Source organism: Thermobia domestica, chromosome 9, assembly GCF_964235325.1.
Source record: "Thermobia domestica chromosome 9, izTheDome1.hap1.1, whole genome shotgun sequence".
NCBI lineage: Eukaryota > Metazoa > Arthropoda > Insecta > Zygentoma > Lepismatidae > Thermobia > Thermobia domestica.
The window spans coordinates 282,864,293-282,884,777 of NC_137462.1; the positions used below are offsets into that span (position 1 = coordinate 282,864,293).

The following is a 20,485-nucleotide window of genomic DNA, read 5'->3' on the forward strand; positions in this document are numbered from 1 at the left end:
TATTGACCGCCTTATTTGGAACTTGCCCCATTTCCCCCTCAAAAGTGGATTTTTAAGGACAACGGAAGATGGGCTCACATATTTTAAAATAAGGTGTTTATATCCATCTGTTCCTCTTACGACATATGTGTTAATGAATCCGACTGGACCAAATGCTAAATACCGTATATTTAAAAGATAATTTCAAGTGCTTCATCCGTTTTGCTGTGAAGACAAGACACAATCTCGATGTCATCATTCTTAAATATTGAGCAAAAACGATACAAATTGCCCCTCTTCTCCATTTAGTACCGAAATTTCTAAACACGGTCGGACACGTGCACACTCGTTTTAAATAAGGAATTTATGTATCATATTTCATCTCACAAACGTGAGAGATTCTATTTTTGGCATACATTTTAACCCCCTCTCTTCTGTTTGGATACGCATTTCAATAAAAATGGCGTGACAACAACCCAGTCCGAGGTAGGTATTAAAGATGTTAATAAAATTCATTTCAAACGGTTCAGCCATTTTTCGTTATGATAAACAACGTGTTTTTAATTTATATACTATGCAAATATAGGTTAATAGTATTGTTCTGTCTTGTTATTTATTTATTTATGTTATTTATTGATATAAAATTGAGGTGTTACGTTTAATGTTTAACAATACCTAGCATTTACCATGTTATCAACCGTGAAGTAGCGAATTTTGTGTCTAATATTTATATTATATTCAATTTAATGTGTCACGCTAGTAGCAAATTAAGCATAAATGCGAAAACATTGTTCACTTTCAGTTCTCAAGAGAATTTCTTTCCTGTCTTTCTATTATTTTGTCAATAGCTTACAAAACACTGGCATCAGACTTGCAATTATATTTTTTAACTTTTTTCCCATAAACTCCCCTGAAAATTTAACCTGAATCGACCCTTACCGGGAATCGAACCCGAGACTACAAGAACCAAAAGCACTCGCGCTAGACACTAGTCTTTTCTTATTTTTATTCCACGTTAATTAGTAAGCCCACGTTTCCTATAGCCTCGCTGTTGAAAGTGTTACGTGAATATAGACTAGACCAAAATTAATTATTGGTGTCCATTTCAGGATCACTCAGTATTATGTTTTTAAGTGTTAAAGTGTTACAAAATCCAACACTTTTCAGTGCCTTATTAAACAACTTATTTTTTTAAAAAAGTCTTGAATGTGTATTCACGGATACAATAAGAATAAAAATCACTATTAGAAATAAACATTTGCAGTAAAAGGAAAAGCAGAAGCTATTTGTGTAATAAAAATGTATATCTTTGTCAAAATATTTGTGACTTGGTGTAATCTATATTCACGTAACATTCCTCCACTAAAAACATGCTACAGAGTGATCCTGAAATGAACACCAGTAAAAAATTTTGGTCTAGTCTATATTCACATAACAAAAGGAACAAGAAACTAAAAATCCACTCAACACTACTTTTATACCACCAATAGCAGCAAGGGGCAGACGATACTATCTCGAAAAAATGCATTTATTTCTTTGACCCACATTGCAAAGCATCGGACAATTTGCAACATCAATTACAAAAGCTTGAAGAGAAAGAATCTTTATGGACAATAAGTTTCTTACATACAATATTCAATTATAAAATGCCTACTACTTATCTTTCTTATTTAATTTATGGGGCGCGATGGTTCACTGGTAGAGCGCTTACCTTTGGTGTATGCGGTCTCTGGTTTTATTCCGTCCAAGTAAGCTTGTGGTGGACAACATTATGTCCGTGACTTTTCTCAAAGCATTTCCTTTTCCTTCCACTTTCTCATTCCACCAATTATTATATCATTTTTCTTACTTTAATTATCTTCTCCCTTAGCCTAAAATAGCAGGATTCTAGAACACTGGTCCGTATACCAATTGAGTGGTGATGAAGAAAGCAATCAACCTGGTTAACCTACCTTTACTCGCTATCGCTTGCTTGACATTACTATATGAATTGTGTATTGAGATTGATAAAGAAAAGAACCAAACTGGTTACTAATCCAAATTCTCCTCTATGTGAGGACCAGCAATCTAGAACCTTCCCGCCTAAAGGACGTAATAGTGGGATGTTAAATATTTCATTTCATTTTCTAATTTAATTTAGCTCTTTCACATAATATTTTATCTGATATAATAATAAAATATTATCAAGTGCTCGCAAAGCTGGGAGCGATCTCGGAATCTATCGTAATGTGCGGTAATCTTATTAAATATGTTTCACTACTAGATCAGTTGTTGAATGTTTCATAATGCTATACTAAATTCCATAAACATTCAAGCGAAATAAGTAAAATTGATGAGATTGACAATTTAAACCGCAGTATTGCAAAGCTGGCGGTGTAAATATTTTCTCCATTACGCAAACTCTGTTTCAAATACAACCATTATTATACAGTTCATTTTCATAAACTTGTTCTTATAGCAACTATATCATTTCCCATTTAAATTCAATTTATAGATCATTTTGTGTTACATATCAGCTGATACTTATCCTATAAACTATACAATAAGTTAACATTCGATGTAAATAAATAAGAAATGTATGATGTTACAGATTCTGGAATTGCAATTTAATTCAATTTTAAACTGTATACATTTTCTATATGATTGTTTCATTTACTTTATAAAAATCCAGATTATGATTTACACTAACTGTTTTAATTAAAAATACAAGCTTACACAGGGTGCGGGGAAAGTCCCGGAACGGTCCAATATCTCGCGAAATATATAGATCAGCAAAAAAAAAAAATAACAAGTGTTAAACAGTTTTGAAAAATCTATCCAATGATACCAAACGCAACCCTCCATTCCCACACGGTGGGTAACTTTAAAATTTTAAATGGAAATCCCCATATTTTGTTGCACATTTGGATTCTTCAGAATAAGTAACAGTGATTTGACCCAAAATTGAAAACAGTGCCTTCACGGATAGCACTTGAATCGACACATAAAAAATGGAGGAGGCAAATCTTTATGAAAATGTGGCCTCTCAGTGTCCAACTCTGGGCCATGCGGTTAGCGTACGGGACTGCGGCATGAAAGGTCGTGAGTTCGATTCCCACGCAGAGTAAAATTTTTATGTGATTTTTTTACCCACATAACGAATTCATACATTTTAACTTCCATAAAATAATGCATTTGTCCATATTTATTAATTTGCAAGAAAATACAAATGGTGACAAAAATGGCTTATTTTTGTTGTAAATAACCCTACTACTAAGAACTACTTCATAAAGCTACTTTGCAAAACAATTATCGATATTGTATTCCATGTAACTTCATCTTCGCACACACTGTTTTCAATTTTTGATCAAATCACTATTACTTTTTCTGGAGAATCCACATATGAAATAAGAAATAGGGGTTCCCATTTAAAATTGTAGTTATCCCCCGTAGTCCCCAAGGAGGTAGGGATAGGTGATTGTGTTTTCTATCATTGGATAGCTTCTTTAAAACTATTTAACATGTGTTATTTTTGTTTTGGTGATATTTATACTTCGCGAGATATTGGACCGTTCCGGGAATTTTTCCGCACCCTGTATACAGTATTTTATCTCTCTCTTTCGCACTCTCACTTTCTATATTACAACTGAGTGTTGCAATAGGTATCAAGAACATGAATAATTTTCATTTTGGACGTATGGTTTAAGGTTGGTATTAAGATCACAAATCTGTTCTCATTATAACGGATGTGGTATTAACGTTAATAAGGATCGTTAACGTTCCACATTTTAGTGTCTTCGTATATAGCCTAATTGATGAACATAGTGAATAAATGTGACTGAGCTTTGAAAACTGATTGTTCATCTGGTCTTGTGTTTTTAAGCACTTCAAACTAGACATTTATATTTTAAAAAAATATTTCACTATATTGAAAAAAAAAAAAAAGCGTTCCGCACTCAGGCTCGAACTGCCACCTTTCGGTTATAGAATTTCAGCAGCATTGCTAAACCCGCTTGGCCACGCAGGCATGTTACGAAACAACGCGTTCTGATATTAGAAATAGACTCGCTCCAAGCGCAGGTTTACACTTGGAGTTTTAAATAGCCATTTTCTGTTTTTTTCAGTAATTTCAACTGAAGATATTGATTGATTTCCCATATTGGAACTTCACGTGAAGTGTGAATTGTATGTTCATCTCAAAAATACATTATTTTCTGTTCCTTCAATTTTACGTATTTGTGAGTGCTCCTAATACCTGTGCACTGTATGGAGTGAATTTCCCTCGGGATATTCTTCGCGTAATTATCTGACAGACTAAAGTTTCATAACAATCATAGTTTTTTGCTTATAATTTTCTTATTTTGCTTTATTTTTTCACAAAAATCATAAATAATTATTCATTACTACACTGCTTTGTTAAGGAAAGCACTAAGAAGCAATAATATATTAAGAAAACTGAGTTATTAATGAAAATGTGGAAGTTACAGTATATGCGAACTTTTTTTTTGCGGATGACGATACATCTTTCCCCTATTGTAATAGGATTCAAAATTTTAGGTCGGTTGAGGCACCATTTAATATTATTTAATGAACCTTTTTTTCTCCTGGCTTAATTTACTCTATGTTTGAAATCAAGTTCGTGGGTTCGTCCAAAGAAATTCGCAAATAAAAAAAGGACCACCCTAATATATAATTCCACGAATAACACTAAGGCCCGTCTCCTGATGAAGTCAAGGCAGATAGAAACATAAAACCTTTTGTAAACTTCAAGGGACATAAAATACAACATTATGCTGATAAGAGGAATCCACTATGAGGGGGCCTAAGGGGTCACTTCAAAATTTTAAATAGCAACTACTACTGTGTGGTACTTCATTTGAAAGTTAATCACGTGTAGAGACCCATTTGGAAACTGTATATCGTTAGCGTGTCCCTAGAAAACATGGCAGCCATCCGTAAAGTACGATCCAAGTGCGTTCCACGCAGAACACTAAGAACCTTCAAGGGACATGAAAGACAACATTATGCTGATAAGGAGAATCCCCCATGAGGGGGCCCCAAGCGGCTTACGGGGTTAACTACAAAAGTTTAAAGAGCAACCTTCATCATGTGATATTTCGTTTGAAAGATAATCACGTGTACAGACCAAACCGTGTCCACAACAAACTCTAAAGTCTAACGTAGGCCTAGTTCGGAAAGAAACTCACAATACCGGTACACTTACCACACGTTTAGCACTGGAACAGTATTGCAAATACAAAACATGCAAATTGAACTGAAACGGATAGAAAAGAGAGTACCATAATATTCACGAAGAAATTAACCCTCCGAACAGGGGCGGATCCAGGGGGCGATCGGGGCGATTGCCCCCCCCCCACCAGAAGAGGAAATTTTCTTATTTTATATATATAAATAAAACCCATCCCAAAGTTTGGAGCCCTTAAAAGTAGCAGTATGAAACCCACCGCCCCCCAGAAATCGGTCTTGGATCCGCCCCTGCCTCCAAGGCACGAACCCCGAAAGAAGAGTGTTATGATTACATGGGGAAACTGCATGAATTAATATTAGATTTATGATTATAAAAAGTTAGTGATTCCAAATGTTATCATCGGGCTGGAAAGGCTCAATGGAAATGCGAAAAAAGCAAAAACAAAGAAAAATACACAATTCCTCAACACTGTAGTACAATTCTGATAGCTCGTACGAACTTCTATACTTGCATACATGAAGAACATATCATATTGTAGATGTCATATAAATTATATCCTGTTACTGCAAGGTATGTGGGAATTATGATCTGCAAACGTAACTATTTGATTTAAATCTCGGACAGTAACGTAATGCACCGAGTCGTCTTTGCGCACTTGGGAGCGTGTTGCATTGGAATTCGAGAGGTCACCGCTGGTTCATGCCATACCGGCCGATTTTCTAACTTTCGCATGCATAACCAGCTCATACCAGCTCACTTTAAGCACTGCTGTTTCCTATGCATTCACCACCAGTTTCAAGAGCAATCTGGACAGTCTTTCGTTTTTTCTCACCAGCCATCTTATAGAACATAAACATCCTTTCAGTCGATCTACCTGCTTTCGCCCTTTTCAGCAGATCCACCAAGAACTGATCAAACCACCATGATAATCAACTCACTTGTGACAATACTTGCTACGACTAGCCTGCTAAAATATTATCGTAGTTACGGCCATTAGAAAAAAGGATTTCGCTTCTTTTATTGAGTCGTTGGTGAAATATGTAGTTTTATCGTGTTTTAAATACTTTTTTTAAACTATCGCCCTTCAAATTTTGCCGCTCTGGTCTCAGGCCCATGTGGCCCATGCCGAAATCCGGCCCTGCATACAGGCCTTGGCCGATGCCATCCGAAATCATTCCCTTTGTTATATATTTAGTGTAAAATTGCGTCTGAGATATACCTGATGTCTGTTAAAAATAAATAAATAAATAAATAAATAAAAATAAAGAAGTCGACAATTGACTTCTTGTATAAACAAAAATGTGAATATTTGTAATTTACAGGGTGGGCCCAAAGTCAGGTGACAATCCTGTAACAGAAAAGTCTATTAGGCTAGAGGTCCAGGTTGGTCAGAGATGAGTGGGGATGAGGGAACCTAAAAAAACACACATGATCATCACGACCGCCATCTTGAAGTACATCATTTTGAATATCACTTTATTTTTTAAAATGGAAGGCCCCCGAAGAAAGAGCGCAACTCTTAAACCGGGTAGACGACGACAAAAAAATGGAAGGTAGGCATGCGGCACATGTTTTAAGACTGTCTTTTTGATCAGGAATGCAATGCTGCTGCCCAGGACCGGATCCAGGATTTTCTTTGGGGGGATGCACCAATAACTATCAGTACATTTGAATCAAATTTATTTTTAAAAAAATGCTTTTAGACATCTGTGATGTGTATGAGGAACTGACTTAAACTATTGTCTTTAGCAAAACCACTTTCTTTTAATCCCGAAACGGAAACATGTTATGAAATTTTACGAAAGTATTGCTATTTCCAGTGTCACTTTCTCAATTTAGATAGTGTATATTCAGAACAGAGGGGGAGTGCACGTGCTCCGGTGCACCCCCCCTAAATCTGGCCCTGCTGCTGTCCATTTCTTCATATCACTAATCTTTGATGAATTATAGCCTGTTTTATCGTTGCAGATTCCAGTGACTGGACTTTGGTACTAGCGACCCAGGAACATATTGAGATGATCCTGATGTGTGGAAATCGCAGCTCGTGTGTGGTGATGTGGACTTTAATGCGCTACACTGGATAATGTCTATCATCCAGTGAGAACCTATTCTCTTGTTTTATTCGGAGATTAAACGACCCATTTTCTTTTAATTTTCCTCTTTCGTTAATTGACAACGATGACAACATCGAACAAACTCTGAAACTTCATGTTTCATATTTTCCCAAGTATATCTTTTAGACCGTTTCTTCAAAGTTCGAAAAATGCCAGAATGGCCGCCAACCAATTTATCATTATGATAATACTCAATTAAAACATGCCTCAAATTCTTGGGAATAACGATCTTATAAGGGTTATTTACTGAGTTAGTTCTTTTCATCAAAATTTTCTTGTTCAGGATATAACCTGAAACAGACTCACCCTTCTCAATCTTCTCTATAATATCTTTAAGCTCAGAGTCTTCTCTTTGCAATACATCGATGGGTTCTTTAATTAATGGAAGTCTCCACATATGGGCTAACCTAAAATTTTCCTTAAATGCTGCCAGTCCCATTGGCCCATCTATAATACGAAATTCAAAGGGATCATATACCCTTGTCAATGTGTCAGCCACGAAGTTATCGCAAGATCTAACATGTTTAATTTGAAAATCAAATTGACAAAGGGTCTCGACTAATGGCCCATATCTCATTAGTCTCTTTGAATTACTAAGAATCTACGTTAGAGCCTTATTGTCCGTTAGCACATCAAATTCTTTAACCAAGTAATGTCGGAACCGAGCAATCGTCTTGACTAAACTAATAAATTCAATTTCGTAAATGCTGCGGTGTTTATCAGCTTCAGACAATTTCTTATTGAAGAACGCAACGGGTTGATACTCCCCCTTGCTGTTCTCTTGTTGCAAACACCCAGCAATATTTTTCCTGAACCGTCAACATTAACAATGAAACGCTTGTTAAGGCCAGGAGTTTTCAATACAACATTTTCCACCAATAAACATTTCAAGTTATCAAGAACCTTTTGATGTTCTGAGGTCCATTCAAATTTCTTATTAACAGACTTGAGTTCACTTAAGGGTCCCATTAACTCTTGCATTTCAGGAGCGAATTAGAATAGTAACTAAAAAGCCCTAAAATTTTCATGAGACCTCTTCGATTTCTTGGTGGACGAATATTCTTGATTACCGATACTCTTTTCGGATCAATTTCCATTTGGTCTCCTGATACAACATAACCTAAATAATTAATTTTCGTATAAAAACAAACATTTATCAAGAGAAACCGTTACATTGTTATCTCTAAACCTATCGAAAACCTTATTGTATTTTTATGTTCTTCGACAGTATCAGAAAATATTAGTACGTCATCGAAATACGTATTAACGCCATCCTTTTCTAAATCTCCCAACATTTTCTTCATTACACGAGTTAACAAGTTACTTCCAGTTTTAATACCAACTGGAACTCGTGTATAACGATATAAGCCTTTCGGTGTCACTATAGTTGTTATGTCTCTTGAGTTATCATCTAATATAAGTTGATTATACGCACGACGTAAATCTATTCTTGAGTATAATTTCTTCCCTGATAATCCCGTAAGATATTCCTCCAGGTTCGGAGAAGGAAAAGTTCGTTAACAATTAAAGAATTAGCTTTAACGTAAGTACCGACAATTCTATAAGTATTATTCTTATTTTTTTTACCAAGAAGCAACTACTTGCGTAGTTTGAATGGTCCACTTCCTGTAAAATTCCTTGATCTACCAATTCCTGAATCTGTTCATCAAATATTTTTTCTTTTCCTTTAGGGATTGGTAAAGGATTCTGTTTAAAGGGTTTATTTTCCGTAAGATAAATATGACCAATAAAGTCCTTAATGCACCCTATTCGTTCTGAGATAACATCAGAATATTCATTGGTAATCGAATCAATGAATGAAACAACTTCCTGATCACGATATCTCCAGTCTTCCTCAATCGGTTTTTCTCCCTGTGTATTCAACGGGTCTTTCACCTGTTGAGATCGTTTGTATGCGGCTTCCCCCTGTGGAGTATCCTTAATAATATACTTTCGATTCCTATTGACAAGTTTATGAAAATTTTCCGCTTGTTCAATGTCTACATCGGATGCCTCAGATGAACTTTGAGGTTGTACTGTTCTTATCTTAGATGTAGAAGGAATATTTCCAATAGTGTTATCAACCTTGGATCTCTGACCATCTTCATTATTTATACGATCTGCACTCTTCTTCTTCGTCTTCCTCTTCCTAGACTTCTTGGAAGAACCTTTCATTTTTGAACAATTCGATGACTGATCAACCATGTCGCCCAGATCTTCAACTTCGTTGTTCTTCTTTAAGGATAACTGATGTTTAGTTTCATCTGGTTCAATTATTACTGAATCTCCACCATTTCCATCAGTTGAAATCATTGCCATATCGACACAAGTTGATTTACCAGGAATTTCTTCAGGTTGGGTGGTTGGAAATCCTTCTAGTCAAAGTTCTGAACTAAGGAAAGGCATCCCTAATAAACATTCACAAGGGAGTTGCTCTACCACTCGAAAATTCACAGTCTGAAAATATCCGGATAGGTTAACGTTCAAAGTTATTTCTTCTCCAGTAGAGAAATTCAATCCCGAAGGGGCATTAACTGTTCTTTCATCAACAGCACGTATATACTGTTCAGCACCACTTCGACGAACCAAAGATCTTGTGACAAGATTAAAGCTGGAACCACCGTCCACACAAACACTGGCTAAGATATTATTTATCTTGCCAATCACGAACGTCGCAACTAACCCATCCATCTCTGACGGAATTTTCTGGTTAAGTTTCTTTCCCATTACTTCAGATCGATCTCTATCACTATTATAATTAGAGAATCCTGAAGCTATCGAAGCCTCAGGACATCCATTCAATTGATTCGATTTTACATTACTAGTAGAGGAATAATTATTATGTTTCTGATAATATTCACCCACCTTAGACTTACTATTCGACAGAACCATTTGATTTTTACCTTTAAATCCCATTGATCTATTATATTCGATTTGTTCACGGGTACTCATAACAAATCGTTCGGCTATGTCTAATAACTCTAATCTGTTATTAGGGAAGTAACTTCCTAGCATTCTATTTCTCTGATTCGGGTTCATTCCCATTAATATGATTCTAACCAATTCACTTTCTTCCATATTTAAACCTAGAACATTCATTGATATCAACACCGATTTTACATATTCGTTCATTAGTTCAGATAATTTTTGCTTCCTATATACTCTATCACTCACTAAAGAATGAACGACAGTTGGAGTAACAAACCTAGATAACAAGTTATGTTTAAAAACATTCCAATCTAAATGATCGTGTAAAGCTGATGTAACAATCCTTAATACAACCCCAACGCATTTTGGAATGAGTACTGACAAAATCATGTTAAATGAATAACTGCTTTCCAATAAAATCTCTTCTATCTTGAATAACAATTCAAAAATTTGCACGCTATCATTTCCATTTACATTCTTAATACTCATGAAACTATTTTCCAAATATGTTAATGATCTCGCATGGGTGTATTTAACCATTAGATTATGTTCAGCATTCACTCCTGATCGATGATCATCTAAACTCAAATTAGTTTGAACTCCTCTTTCCAAGTTTCTACCATCCAGATTTCAAAATCCTGGACCGAAATTGGTATTACCAGAATGTATATTATTAATACCCACTCTTGGCGTTGAACTGAGTATATTAGAAACTCTACTATAATAATTTCCTAATTCTAGGTATCTATTTCGAGATCGAAAATCATCAGAAGAATTTAAAATAGGAGGAGGAGAAACCCCCATCTCTCTTCTTAAAGGCGGTTCATTAAAAGTAACCCTTTGATCAGCTCTGGAAAATTCATGCTAGGAGGATTGGCTATACGACTAAAACCATAAGTCCCCGCTAAACTATTTACGGATGAATCTAAATTATTTCTAACTGGTGTAGGAAAAAACCTAACACCTGTATTGTTCCGCATAGGTGGCGTTAAACTCATACTTAATGAGCCAAAATTTGAATTGAAACTAGGTTGACCAGTAGCATCGATCGTAACAAATTCAGAATATGGTATATCTATACTGACGTACTCACGTTCGCTTCTAATATTCTCCATAATACAATTATATATGAAGCAAAACAGCACAATATGTAAATAATACTTATGACTAATCATACACATACACTAAACAACTAATACTACTAAAGAACATAAACTAGAAATTGATTCGAAAACTCTGGAAGAGATTTGAAACAATTTACTAACCACAATAATCATCGACCAACTAATGATCCAAAATTTAAACAACTCAAACGGAGTGGCGATTTTTTTTGAATAGCAAAAATTTATATTTATTCGGAAAAATAATCCTCAATTCACTTGAATTTATATTCAGAAACACTATGGAATTCAAAATCATTCTATTTATGCAACTCGGATATGATTATGAACACTAAGTAGAATGACTATGTTGGAGGAAAAAGTCCAACTGACCATTTAACTAATCAAAATTGCAAGTCTTTTCAATTTAAGCATTAAATGATTCAATAACATTCATATTATTGTACAAAAAACAATTAAAAATTTTTTGGTGAAATTATTATGTAGGAAGAAAATACTAATTAACCATAAACAGGGCAAAATAGTAAAAAAGTTCAATTCTAAATGTATAGGCTTAAATAGCATTCAATATGTTATATTCTGATAATATTACAAAAAATTTGTAGAATTAGAATGTTGGAGGAAAGTACTAACCAACACTTTAAAAGTAGAAAAATTACTAACAAATTCAATTCAAAGTATTCAAATATCCAAAGCATTCGCAATATTATCTCTAGATTCAATAATATTCATTTAAGTGAAATGCTAAAGTTGGAGGAAATTGATTATTCAACAATGTCTATCAAAAATATTAAAGTTAAAGTTAAATTTCTAATCTAATTTGATATTATCTATATCAACTATATTTCCTATTCTTATCTCTTTACAATATTTTAGTGGAATGATAATGTTGAAATAATTTCTATGTATAACAATATAATAAACTTATTTAATTTTAAATGTGTTGTCTTACAATCTTGTAAGACGTTTGGTCTAGTATCTTCACAATTGTAACGTCCCCTTCCGCCTAGCCTTGCCTAATCGAAACCAAATCGAGAGTTTGTTAGAAAAATTAAAAACAAAAAAAATTAAACTGTCAACCTGGGCTCAGATAACAAACCCTGGCAGAGAGGGCTTGGGAGAGCGGTGCCGAGCCGTATCGCGAAAACTACTGCGAAAGCACAGGCAAAAATCACTGATCCAATATTTCTCTTTCCAAGGCAAAGGTATAGACATCAAACGTAAACAAAATAAACACTAACACAATGTTTCAGTTTGAAATTTAACAATTTTATTGACCAAACGAGGGAGGTGTATATGTACTAAATCGTTAGGATAGTACATATACACTGAGTTCAAATATGAAATAAATAACTATAGGAACAACTAATTTTTCCGTCAGCCAATCTGACTAATTTTCCAATCAATCAACTTTAACTTTTGTTTCAATAGCAAATATTCTTCTAAATCCAACTTGCAAATATATTTTTAAAAGAAGCAATAGTTAACAGTTAATAATCTTACTAAATCTGGAATTTTAGCAAGTAATAAATCTCTTGTTCATTTTTATTAAACTCAACTACTCAAATCGAATCACATTCATGAAATCTTAAATATTGAAAATTTTACTGAATCAGTTTTCTAACAATATTTAGACAATCTCTGATTCATGTCTAATTAATTAAATTAATTCAAAAATTGATAAACTAATTTGTTCTTGTTCAAAATAGCAAATTTTAACCCTCTTGACAACTTTCGAGAAAAATCGAGAAATTATTCGTATTTTGAGAAAGGTAGTAAATTTCGTATCAGTTGAAATATAAAGTCAAATAGCTGCAAAGAAAATATATAAATTAAATATTGGAAATACTGGATCCGGAAATGGTTCTAGAATCAATCCGAGGTTTCCGACAAAAATTAGAAAATGAGTATCGCCACTTAAATTAAGGGAGGAATCTTCTTACTAGTGAAATGCAAAGGTCCGCGAGTTTAATCCCTTTTGGAGACAAAACTACACACAACCGCACCAAATCCACACTTTTAACGAGACACAACTACTTTTAAATAGAAATCAAAGTAGCAACTCACCTATTTTCAGATTACTAATATCTTTACCTACAGACTTCCTTCCGTCCGCTGGAAACTTGGACTCTTTGACTGAATGAAGGACTAAGAACGATAGCAATTCTTTGCTCAGTGCCAAATAGCTTACTCTTAAAATTCTCGTGATTCATACAAATTCAAGCAATAAATTACGTCTTTACAGAGTTTCACCATTGGACAATTCTTTTGAATTACTGGCAGAAACGAGGTCCAAACCAGCAATCGCTCTAGACTAATATAAGATTTGCCCAACACTACAACTTTTCTCTCCTATATAATTTTCTTTTTGTTAAAAAAAAAGAAATATTTCAGAAAGAAAGATGTGAGAAAACGAACGTAAAATATATGTTGAATTCACTCTCTGAGCTCGGAAAATAAAGAAATATGAGGGATTTATAATCACTTTGATTTCAATGCTCACTTTCCCTCTCCGACTCTGTAACTATCTAACTGCACTAAAGTAACTTTCTTCCTTTCCAAATTCTTCCTGAATCACTGAAAACTTGTTCCAAAATATGTAATAGATTAACTCACTTAATTCAAAAAGCATGATAAACAATATTAACTTCTCTGACACGGAACTCCGATTTGCCCAAGTAGAAGTATTTAACTACATGTCCTACTGCCACACACAATCTAAGCCGAGAACGCGTAACAGCCAACAACTCCACATCTTCGGTAGACAATCAAGATACTAGACAACGTAACCAGGTGTTACGCTGTCAGGTAGATATCGGCGAGTTAAGCCACGCCCCCCGAACGATTGCGCGCAAAGCTTTTTGTTTCTCTCCAGTTGTCACAGTATATGAATTTACAGTCTATTCCTCCTTACATTTTTGTTTTAAATTTTCATGCACTTTTTGTTTTCTTCATTTTTTAGATTATTTTTTTTACAAAAGTGAACTAATAGTTTTAACAAATTACAAACTTTAACAATATTAGTATAAATAGTAATATTAATATAATATATACAATTTTTCCTCCTTGTACACATCCATTCTTTGTTTTCCAAGAACTTGAAAGGATGGGATGGTACAATGCACAGCCAGCAATGTCTCTGGAATCACAGAAGCACAGGCATCCTCAATCCGCTGCACGAGATGTAAATTCCGGATCTTGAAGGGTTTTATAGTTGACGTAAAAAGTCGCCTCGTCGCGTCTGAGAACAGCACGGTCAAGGGGGAATCTAGATTAGTTTCCAGTTGTGCTGTTGCACATTCTTCAAACTGCACCCTACAGTCCGGACCGTTCTCTGTGAGATGCTGGTGAAGCTGGATCTTGAAGGGTTTTATAGTTGACGTAAAAAGTCGCCTCGTCGCGTCGGAGAACAGCACGGTCAAGGGGACACCTAGATTAGTTTCCAGTTGTGCTGTTGCACATTCTTCAAACTGCACCCTACAGTCCGGACCGTTCTCTGTGAGATGCTGGTGAAGCTGGATCTTGAAGGGTTTTATAGTTGACGTAAAAAGTCGCCTCGTCGCGTCGCAGAACAGCACGGTCAAGGGGACACCTAGATTAGTTTCCAGTTGTGCTGTTGCACATTCTTCAAACTGCACCCTACAGTCCGGACCGTTCTCTGTGAGATGCTGGTGAAGCTGGATCTTGAAGGGTTTTATAGTTGACGTAAAAAGTCGCCTCGTCGCGTCGGAGAACAGCACGGTCAAGGGGACACCTAGATTAGTTTCCAGTTGTGCTGTTGCACATTCTTCAAACTGCACCCTACAGTCCGGACCGTTCTCTGTGAGATGCTGGTGAAGCTGGATCTTGAAGGGTTTTATAGTTGACGTAAAAAGTCGCCTCGTCGCGTCGGAGAACACCACGGTCAAGGGGAAATCTAGATTAGTTTCCAGTTGTGCTGTTGCACATTCTTCAAACTGCACCCTACAGTCCGGACCGTTCTCTGTGAGATGCTGGTGAAGCTGGATCTTGAAGGGTTTTATAGTTGACGTAAAAAGTCGCCTCGTCGCGTCGGAGAAGAGCACGGTCAAGGGGACACCTAGATTAGTTTCCAGTTGTGCTGTTGCACATTCTTCAAACTGCACCCTACAGTCCGGACCGTTCTCTGTGAGATGCTGGTGAAGCTGGATCTTGAAGGGTTTTATAGTTGACGTAAAAAGTCGCCTCGTCGCGTCGGAGAACAGCACGGTCAAGGGGACACCTAGATTAGTTTCCAGTTGTGCTGTTGCACATTCTTCAAACTGCACCCTACAGTCCGGACCGTTCTCTGTGAGATGCTGGTGAAGCTGGATCTTGAAGGGTTTTATAGTTGACGTAAAAAGTCGCCTCGTCGCGTCGGAGAACAGCACGGTCAAGGGAAATTTACATTAGTTTCCAGTTGTGCTGTTGCACATTCTTCAAACTGCACCCTACAGTCCGGACCGTTCTCTGTGAGATGCTGGTGAAGCTGGATCTTGAAGGGTTTTATAGTTGACGTAAAAAGTCGCCTCGTCGCGTCGGAGAACAGCACGGTCAAGGGGACACCTAGATTAGTTTCCAGTTGTGCTGTTGCACATTCTTCAAACTGCACCCTACAGTCCGGACCGTTCTCTGTGAGATGCTGGTGAAGCTGGATCTTGAAGGGTTTTATAGTTGACGTAAAAAGTCGCCTCGTCGCGTCGGAGAACAGCACGGTCAAGGGGAAATCTAGATTAGTTTCCAGTTGTGCTGTTGCACATTCTTCAAACTGCACCCTACAGTCCGGACCGTTCTCTGTGAGATGCTGGTGAAGCTGGATCTTGAAGGGTTTTATAGTTGACGTAAAAAGTCCCCTCGTCGCGTCGGAGAAGAGCACGGTCAAGGGGAAACCTAGATTAGTTTCCAGTTGTGCTGTTGCACATTCTTCAAACTGCACCCTACAGTCCGGACCGTTCTCTGTGAGATGCTGGTGAAGCTGGATCTTGAAGGGTTTTATAGTTGACGTAAAAAGTCGCCTCGTCGCGTCGGAGAACAGCACGGTCAAGGGGACACCTAGATTAGTTTCCAGTTGTGCTGTTGCACATTCTTCAAACTGGCCCCTACAGTCCGGACCGTTCTCTGTGAGATGCTGGTGAAGCTGGATCTTGAAGGGTTTTATAGTTGACGTAAAAAGTCGCCTCGTCGCGTCTGAAAACAGCACGGTCAAGGGGACACCTAGATTAGTTTCCAGTTGTGCTGTTGCACATTCTTCAAACTGCACCCTACAGTCCGTTCCGTTCTCTGTGAGATGCTGGTGAAGCTGGATCTTGAAGGGTTTTATAGTTGACGTAAAAAGTCGCCTCGTAGCGTCGGAGAACAGCACGGTCAAGGGGACACCTAGATTAGTTTCCAGTTGTGCTGTTGCACATTCTTCAAACTGCACCCTACAGTCCGGACCGTTCTCTCTGAGATGCTGGTGAAGCTGGATCTTGAAGGGTTTTATAGTTGACGTAAAAAGTCGTCTCGTAGCGTCGGAGAACAGCACGGTCAAGGGGACACCTAGATTAGTTTCCAGTTGTGCTGTTGCACATTCTTCAAACTGCACCCTACAGTCCGGACCGTTCTCTGTGAGATGCTGGTGAAGCTGGATCTTGAAGGGTTATATAGTTGACGTAAAAAGTCGCCTCGTCGCGTCGGAGAACAGCACGGTCAAGGGGACACCTAGATTAGTTTCCAGTTGTGCTGTTGCACATTCTTCAAACTGCACCCTACAGTCCGGACCGTTCTCTGTGAGATGCTGGTGAAGCTGGATCTTGAAGGGTTTTATAGTTGACGTAAAAAGTCGCCTCGTAGCGTCGGAGAACAGCACGGTCAAGGGGACACCTAGATTAGTTTCCAGTTGTGCTGTTGCACATTCTTCAAACTGCACCCTACAGTCCGTTCCGTTCTCTGTGAGATGCTGGTGAAGCTGGATCTTGAAGGGTTATATAGTTGACGTAAAAAGTCGCCTCGTCGCGTCGGAGAACAGCACGGTCAAGGGGACACCTAGATTAGTTTCCAGTTGTGCTGTTGCACATTCTTCAAACTGCACCCTACAGTCCGGACCGTTCTCTGTGAGATGGTGGTGAAGCTGGATCTTGAAGGGTTTTATAGTTGACGTAAAAAGTCGCCTCGTCGCGTCGGAGAACAGCACGGTCAAGGGGACACCTAGATTAGTTTCCAGTTGTGCTGTTGCACATTCTTCAAACTGCACCCTACAGTCCGGACCGTTCTCTGTGAGATGCTGGTGAAGCTGGATCTTTAAGGGTTTTATAGTTGACGTAAAAGTCGCCTCGTCGGAGAACAGCACGGTCAAGGGGAAACCTAGATTAGTTTCCAGTTGTGCTGTTGCACATTCTTCAAACTGCACCCTACAGTCCGGACCGTTCTTTGTGAGATGCTGGTGAAGGTGGATCTTGAAGGGATTTATAGTTGACGTAAAAAGTCGCCTCGTCGCGTCGGAGAAGAGCACGGTCAAGGGGACACCTAGATTAGTTTCCAGTTGTGCTGTTGCACATTCTTCAAACTGCACCCTACAGTCCGGACCGTTCTCTGTGAGATGCTGGTGAAGCTGGATCTTGAAGGGTTATATAGTTGACGTAAAAAGTCGCCTCGTCGCGTCGGAGAACAGCACGGTCAAGGGGAAACCTAGATTAGTTTCCAGTTGTGCTGTTGCACATTCTTCAAACTGCACCCTACAGTCCGTTCCGTTCTCTGTGAGATGCTGGTGAAGCTGGATCTTGAAGGGTTATATAGTTGACGTAAAAAGTCGCCTCGTCGCGTCGGAGAACAGCACGGTCAAGGGGAAACCTAGATTAGTTTCCAGTTGTGCTGTTGCACATTCTTCAAACTGCACCCTACAGTCCGTTCCGTTCTCTGTGAGATGCTGGTGAAGCTGGATCTTGAAGGGTTTTATAGTTGACGTAAAAAGTTGCCTCGTCGGAGAACAGCACGGTCAAGGGGACACCTAGATTAGTTTCCAGTTGTGCTGTTGCACATTCTTCAAACTGCACCCTACAGTCCGGACCGTTCTCTGTGAGATGCTGGTGAAGCTGGATCTTGAAGGGTTTTATAGTTGACGTAAAAAGTCGCCTCGTCGCGTCGGAGAACAGCGCGGTCAAGGGAAATTAACATTAGTTTCCAGTTGTGCTGTTGCACATTCTTCAAACTGCACCCTACAGTCCGGACCGTTCTCTGTGAGATGCTGGTGAAGCTGGATCTTGAAGGGTTTTATAGTTGACGTAAAAAGTCGCCTCGTAGCGTCGGAGAACAGCACGGTCAAGGGGACACCTAGATTAGTTTCCAGTTGTGCTGTTGCACATTCTTCAAACTGCAGCCTACAGTCCGGACCGTTCTCTGTGAGATGCTGGTGAAGCTGGATCTTGAAGGGTTTTATAGTTGACGTAAAAAGTCGCCTCGTCGGAGAACAGCACGGTCAAGGAGAAACCTAGATTAGTTTCCACTTGTGCTGTTGCACATTCTTCAAACTGCACTCTACAGTCCGGACCGTTCTCTGTGAGATGCTGGTGAAGCTGGATCTTGAAGGGTTTTATAGTTGACGGAAAAAGTCGCCTCGTCGCGTCGGAGAACAGCACGGTCAAGGGAAATTTACATTAGTTTCCAGTTGTGCTGTTGCACATTCTTCAAACTGCACCCTACAGTCCGGACCGTTCTCTGTGAGATGCTGGTGAAGCTGGATCTTGAAGGGTTTTATAGTTGACGTAAAAAGTCGCCTCGTCGCGTCGGAGAAGAGCACGGTCAAGAGAAATTAACATTAGTTTCCAGTTGTGCTGTTGCACATTCTTCAAACTGCACCCTACAGTCCGGACCGTTCTCTGTGAGATGCTGGTGAAGCTGGATCTTGAAGGGTTTTATAGTTGACGTAAAAAGTCGCCTCGTCGCGTCGGAGAAGAGCACGGTCAAGGGGACACCTAGATTAGTTTCCAGTTGTGCTGTTGCACATTCTTCAAACTGCACCCTACAGTCCGGACCGTTCTCTGTGAGATGCTGGTGAAGCTGGATCTTGAAGGGTTTTATAGTTGACGTAAAAAGTCGCCTCGTAGCGTCGGAGAACAGCACGGTCAAGGGGACACCTAGATTAGTTTCCAGTTGTGCTGTTGCACATTCTTCAAACTGCACCCTACAGTCCGGACCGTTCTCTGTGAGATGCTGGTGAAGCTGGATCTTGAAGGGTTTTATAGTTGACGTAAAAAGTCGCCTCGTCGGAGAACAGCACGGTCAAGGGGAAACCTAGATTAGTTCCACTTGTGCTGTTGCACATTCTTCAAACTGCACCCTACAGTCCGGACCGTTCTCTGTGAGATGCTGGTGAAGCTGGATCTTGAAGGGTTTTATAGTTGACGTATAAAGTCGCCTCGTAGCGTCGGAGAACAGCACGGTCAAGGGGAAACCTAGATTAGTTTCCAGTTGTGCTGTTGCACATTCTTCAAACTGCACCCTACAGTCCGGACCGTTCTCTGTGAGATGCTGGTGAAGCTGGATCTTGAAGGGTTTTATAGTTGACGTAAAAAGTCGCCTCGTCGCGTCGGAGAACAGCACGGTCAAGGGGACACCTAGATTAGTTTCCAGTTGTGCTGTTGCACATTCTTCAAACTACACCCTACAGTCCGGACCGTTCTCTGTGAGATGCTGGTGAAGCTGGATCTTGAAGGGTTTTATAGTTGACGTAAAAACTCGCCTCGTCGGAGAACAGCACGGTCAAGGGGAAACCTAGATTAGTTTCCACTTGTGCTGTTGCACATTCTTCAAACTGCACCCTACAGTCCGGACCGTTCTCTGTGAGATGCTGGTGAAGCTGGATCTTGAAGGGTTTTATAGTTGACGTAAAAAGTCGCCTCGTCGCGTCGGAGAACAGCACGGTCAAGGGAAAATCTAGATTAGTTTCCAGTTGTGCTGTTGCACATTCTTCAAACTGCACCCTACAGTCCGGACCGTTCTCTGTGAGATGCTGGTGAAGCTGGATCTTGAAGGGTTATATAGTTGACGTAAAAAGTCGCCTCGTCGGAGAACAGCACGGTCAAGGGGGAATCTAGATTAGTTTCCAGTTGTGCTGTTGCACATTCTTCAAACTGCACCCTACACTCCGGACCGTTCTCTGTGAGATGCTGGTGAAGCTGGAT

At 38.7% G+C, this 20,485-nt stretch overlaps 1 protein-coding gene across 1 annotated transcript in view; it reads right to left on the reverse strand.

Annotated features, from left to right (window-relative positions):
- LOC145660729 (uncharacterized) overlaps positions 1–14,082 on the reverse strand; it is a 122,877-nt gene extending 108,795 nt beyond the window's left edge. The window contains exon 1 of the mRNA XM_081726129.1: positions 13,398–14,082. The gene's annotated coding sequence lies outside the window, so the exon portion shown is untranslated. The remainder of the gene's footprint in view (positions 1–13,397) is intronic.
- Positions 14,083–20,485: the final 6,403 nt, after the last annotated feature.